Genomic DNA, 6,277 nt, shown 5'->3' with positions numbered 1-6,277 from the left:
AGGAAGAATCATACCCTGTGAGCATAACTGTAAGTACCGTCCAGAGACCAGGAGAAGCCAAAAATCCTCCTCAGCTAGTCAGTCCCCAACACAGCAGAAGATAGACAGAGCCGAAGATAGTAATTCCTGCCACATATTGCCAATACCTGCTGGGACCCAAGACTATTGCTGTATCTCACATGGATTACTGCTGCATCAGGTAAAGACCAGTTTGAATTATATTCCAAGTCTGGATCTCATTCATTGCTACCAAGTTCCTCAATTACTCCTACTAGCAACACACTCATTTATTGCAAGTGAGCCAGGATCCAGGAGTCCAGCCGTACCAAGGTAGTAGACACCATTGACACTATTGCCATTATCAAACAGAGACATTACACCACTCTGGCATTCCTAACCTGGTATGTGAGTTGCAACACCTTAAAGGGCCCTGTGATTGTACCCTGCGCACGCTGCAATTGGCGTCACAAGCAAAAACCATAGACTATTATACCCATATCCTGACCCACTGCATAATTGGTGTCCGGGTAACTGCACCCACGGTCCGGCTCATTGCATAAGCACTGACTGTTCTCACACAACTCATCAACAGGAAGACTATCTTAAATATGTTTGATAGCACATGAGGTGTTGTTGCCTCATTAGGTGCCCCACTAGGATTGGGAACACATATATTATGCTAGTGAAAGGCTTTTTTTGGGCCGCAAGGAGGAAGAGCAGGAGGAATGCACTTACCCCTGGCTCAAAGGCATGGTGTCAGACTCAGAGGTGAAATCGACATCATCCTGCTGTTAGAGCATGAATCCAGTCCACAATATCATCCTCTTTGTCCTCAATCTGTAGTCTACCAGAAGGGAGGGAGAATTGTGGCCAGCTGATACTACTACTGTGCTGCTACTGCTGTTTGCACCATCACAGCCATCCACATTCTCAATAGATGAGAAGACACAGGCCTTTTGTTTTCCATTCTGCAAGAAAATGTAGACTAGCACATCCATAAAGCCAACATGCAGACATGGTAGGCACTACAGGCACAATTAAATGTACTCTGCAATGAACACACTGTACACTGCTATCAACAACCTAATCTGTGCTAAATTGCATAAGTACAGATTTTAGGAAAGAGTATGCAGCAAAATGTACAGTTTCTCACAAAATTTAGTACACCCCTCACGTTTTTATAAATATTTTATTTTAGCTTTTCATGTTACAAGACTGAAGATATGACCCTTTGATGAAATGAAAAGTAGTCAGTGTACAGCTTGTATAACAGTGTAAATTTGGTGTACCCTCAAAATTACTTAGCACACAGCCATTAATGTCTAAACCACTGACAACAAAAGTAAGTACACCCCTAAGTGAAAATGGCAAAATTGTGCTCAATTAGCCATTTTCCCTCCGTGGTGTCATGTGACTTGTTAGTGTTACAAGGTCTCAGGTGTGAATGGGGAGCAGGTGTGTTAAATTTGGTGTTATCACTCTCATACTCTTTCATACTGGTCACTGGAAGTTCAACATGGCACCTCATGGCAAAGATCTCTCTCAGGATCTGAAAAAAAAAGAATTGTTGCTCTACATAAAGACGGCCTAGGCTATAAGAATATTGCCAACACCCTGAAACGGAGCTGTAGAACGGTGGCCAAGACCATACAGCAGTTTAACAAGACGGATTCCACTCAGAACAGGCCTCGCCATGGTCAACCAAAGAAGTTGAGTGCATGTGCTCAGCGTCATATCTAGAGGTTGTCTTTTCAAAATAGATGATAGATGAGTGCTGCCAGCATTGCTGGCGAGGTTAAAGGGGTGGCGGGTCAGACTGTCAGTGCTCAAACCATACCCCGCACATTGCATTAAATTGGTCTGCATGGCTGTCGTCCCAGAAGGAGGCCTCTTCTAAAGATGATGCACAAGAAAGTCCGCAAACAGTTTGCTGAAGACAAGGAGATTAAGGAAATGGATTACTGGAACCATGTCCTGTGGTCTTATGAAACCAAAATAAACGAACTTGGTTCAGCGGCAACCAGGTGAGGAGTACAAAGACAAGTGTGTCTTGCCTATAGTCAAGCATGGTGGTTTTGGGCTGCATGAGTTCTGGCAGCTGTGGCGAGCTACAGTTTATTGAGGAAACCATGAATGCCAACATGTACTGTGACATACTGATCCCTGCCCTGTAATGATCACCTCTGTGTATAGATAAGACAGGACTCACCATTCATAATAAGCGATTGTCAAAGCTTATCTATTCTTTCCTTGTACAATGACCTCTGCGCAGGGCACAGAGCATGCCCAGAAAACTCTCATATAGAAGTCAATGAGGTCCCCTCCAGACCATTGAGTCTATGGCTCATGTGACTGCCACTGGGGTAGATTGGGAACTAAAAGGGGCCCTGAAAAAAAATAAAAAAAATAATAGTGGCCCCCATGTTATAGGTAGGTCCAAACTGACAGAAGGCAACATAATTAGGCAGGGCAAGCAATACTGTAGTGCAGAGCAATATACCACCCCAGCTGAACCAAATACCACAGTGCAGCACAAATTACACCCACCTGCGTCACAGTATTCAATTGTATCTTTGTCCTAAGGACATAGATACAGTTCAATTCAGGAGGACACCTGCGGCTGCTGGCCAAGTGCGTAGGAGAGAATCAGATAATTATGTACCTGGCTGGTGGCCATGAGTAGGTCTTGGGTGGCCCTCCTAGGCATCGGCCCACCAGGAAATTTTCCTGTAGAGTCTATGGCCAATACACCCCTGGGCTGCCGTAAAGCAATTTTCTAAATTATGTTTAGAACAGCTCAGGCAAGATAGCAGCTCCCATAATAATGTTCAGGAAATAGAATAAATAAATCTACAATCAGAAAATAAAAACAGATTATTAAAAAGGAGATGTATCGTTAACTGGCAATAACATTTTGGTGACAAATTTCCTTTAAATCTACTTAACTAAATATACCCCAACACTGTACCTGCAAGAGCTTAAGATTACTGGCCTGTGTCTGTGATTTTTCTGTCAGGTACATGGCAGATTTATCCTTTCACATCAGGGGCTATGCTCACAATGGCATCTGTGCTCAGGAGCTAGCACAAAGCCTAATAGAGCCTGATGGATCACCCAATATCCTCCCTCCTGATTGTCTGTCAGGCTGCCCGCAAAGATTTGCTGGCAAGCCCACCAGCCATGGCCTTGCCCAGTGTCATGTGATCCTCTGTCTTCCTCCTCCATGCCCTGTTTTCCTTGCTAGTGTACTGAATTTAAAAAATAAAATTGTGGGTGCCGTTTTGAGTGTTTTGTCCAAAGCAAAAGCTTTAGATTCATTTTGAAGAAGATTTTTTTGTGAAATTCCTGATGAATCAGATTAGTTTAGAATGGGTGGAGATGGATGCAGAGCTAAGCAGAAGCAGCATAGCTCATCTCCAGCAGCCACATCCGAGTACAGCATTATAAAGCGCCTCAGAGGCACCCAAACTGCGTTGGTTCAGACCCCTCTCCACCCACTCACCCCCAGGAAGACAATGGAGATGACAAAGATGAAGAAAAACCCTGGTTTCCCCACAAAACTTACCTCTTTCTTCACAGCATCACCAATCCAAGATGGCCCCCGGCATATGCAGAAGGCAGCACAGACACCAATGAACTCCAGCAACAAGCACACAACGAGGCAGAAGGTCCATGAGGAGCTGGTAGGACATATTTCTCCTGCAAGTAAAACTAATCATGTGAGTGAAGGGTCTGCCCAAAGCTCTCCAGCAGGGCCAAAGTCTGACTTTAACATGAGCCCCAATACAAGCTCTGAACATGATAGGATCACCCTGTTTGCTATGCAAGATTTAATGGCAGACCTGAAAACTTCTATACACTCAGATATTCAGTCAGCCTTAAACACTATAAGGGCAGACATCACGGCCATTCGGGATCCCAATGTGCACCTTGAGGAAAAGATGGAGGAATTTAAGGAAGCACACAACTTCCTACTGGATTCCTATAATGAGACACAGGATGAGGTTTCTGCCATGAAACTAAAATTAGCAGACCTTGAGGATAGGTCTAGAAGGAATAATATCAGAATCAGAAATATCCTTGAAGATTTTAAAGAGGACTCTCGCCAGGATTATCTGATCTCTTTACATCAATCCTGCCAGACACCCCAGAGGGGGATATAGATAGGGTGCACAGGGTCCCTAAACCCAAATCTATGCCGGCCAGCACGCCAAAGGATGTACTAGCTCGCCTTCATTTCTTCCATTTTAAAAACAAGCTTCTCAGGGAAGCAGGAAGAAAAAAAGTAATTCCTGAGCGTTTTAAACAAGTTTCTTTCTATGCTGATCTCTCTCCAGCAACTCTAGACAGGAGGAGGGAGTTTGCTAAATATACCACAATCCTGAGAGAGAATGGAATCCCATATCGCTGGAGTTTCCCAGTGAAACTTATTGTCAGTAGAAATGGCTCTAACTTTATTTTACTTTCTCCATCTCAAGCTGCAAACGTTCTGGAGAGGTGGTTCTTACTCCAGCCACAAGAGGGAGCCAGATCTCCAGGGAAACAGAAGCCACCCACGCTGACCAAAGAATGGACTGTGGTTAAATCCACGACGTGATAACCTCCATGGGTGCCAACCATGTAAGGTACCCCACCTGCCTACACCATTCTACATTGGGTCTGCTTTCCTCCACTCTTGACCCATCTATATATCTCAAAACACACAAATGTTATAGTCCTTGACTTTCTCATCTAGTTCAGAGACTCCCCCATATACGAGCTGTTGGTTGCCGGTTTAGACATTCAATAAGTCATGTCTTGGCGGTGACTGTTGGACGTCCGCTGTTAGATAAAATTCAGATTTTTCGCCACATATATATTTTTTTCTTTCCTTTTTGCTATTTTTGTTCTTCTTTTTCTCATCTGATATAGTTGTTTTTACATCGCAAACTGGATCTCCCCCTCTCTCCCCAACCCTACATATGGCAATTGTGACTGGGTTTGGCGATTTACTATAGACTGTATGGTTTCTTAAAAGTTTTACTTTCCTTGTTGTTTATTCAGTTTTTTTTTTCTTTTGAGGGTGACATGTCATTTCCAGCTTCTGATTTACTGATGCATCTTTGCACTCTATTGTTCTATGTAGCACTGCACATTTTATATGGCATCACAGGGGTTTATAGGCTTGTTCCTAGGTACCTGATATGGCATTAAAGATCTCATCGTTAAATGTCAGGGTTGAACAGCCCTTTCAAAAGAGCATGCTTCTGGAAAGAAGTATCTAACTTACATTGTGACATTATAGGTGCCCAGGAAACTCATTTATTGCCTAAAGATAGTTTCAGGATTCAAAATAGGCGCTTTCCTCATATTTTTCACTCCCACCCTGAAAAGAAAAAAGCAGGGGTGATGCTAGCCATTAAAGAAACGGTCTCTTTTAAGCTGATATGTACTACTACAGACAGCCAATGCCGCTACATTATCATTGTCTGTCTAATCAATAATCAGATTTACACTATAGCATCCATATATGCACCTAATAAATCACAGCTTCACTTCCTTTACCGCTTCTTCAACAAACTGACACAAATAAGACAGGGGTTTTTAATACTCTGCGGCGACTATAATAAAGTTATTGACCCTACAATTGACAAGACACTTGTGGACAGTAAGGACAGAGACTTCTCATTAAGAGAATTATTGCGCAAAGAGGAGATTTTTGACCCATGGTGCATATTCCATGCATCTGAAAAAGACTTAACTTTTTTCTCAAACCCCCATAACTCATACTCCCGCATAGATATGGTATTAGTGGACAAAAGACTACTACAAAATATAATTTCATCAGATATCGGTACCATAACTTGGTCCAACCTCTATTGCCCCTACCTCTATACTCATTAACATAAAATGCTCTCCATCTCAAGCCCTTTGGAGACTGAATAATTCCATTTTTAATAACCCTGAATACTTACCGGCTCCATAGGAATATTTTACTCTTAATAACTCATCTGAGGTCTCGTTGTCCACGATCTGGTGCGCTCACAAAGCGGTCATGAGGGGTATCTTTCTAAAATACTCTGCTTTGGAAAAGAGAAAAAGAAATCAAAAGATCGAACTACTCATAGGTAGAGTTGAGCGAACACCTGGATGTTCGGGTTCGAGAAGTTCGGCCGAACTTCCCGTAAATGTTCGGGTTCAGGATCCGAACCCGAACCGAACTTCGTCCCGAACCCGAACCCCATTGAAGTCAATGGGGACCCGAACTTTTGGGCACTAAAAAGGCTGTAAAACAGCC

Source organism: Bufo bufo, chromosome 10 (genome assembly GCF_905171765.1).
Source record: "Bufo bufo chromosome 10, aBufBuf1.1, whole genome shotgun sequence".
NCBI classification, from domain to species: domain Eukaryota; kingdom Metazoa; phylum Chordata; class Amphibia; order Anura; family Bufonidae; genus Bufo; species Bufo bufo.
Note: the sequence above shows the minus strand (reverse complement) of the source record.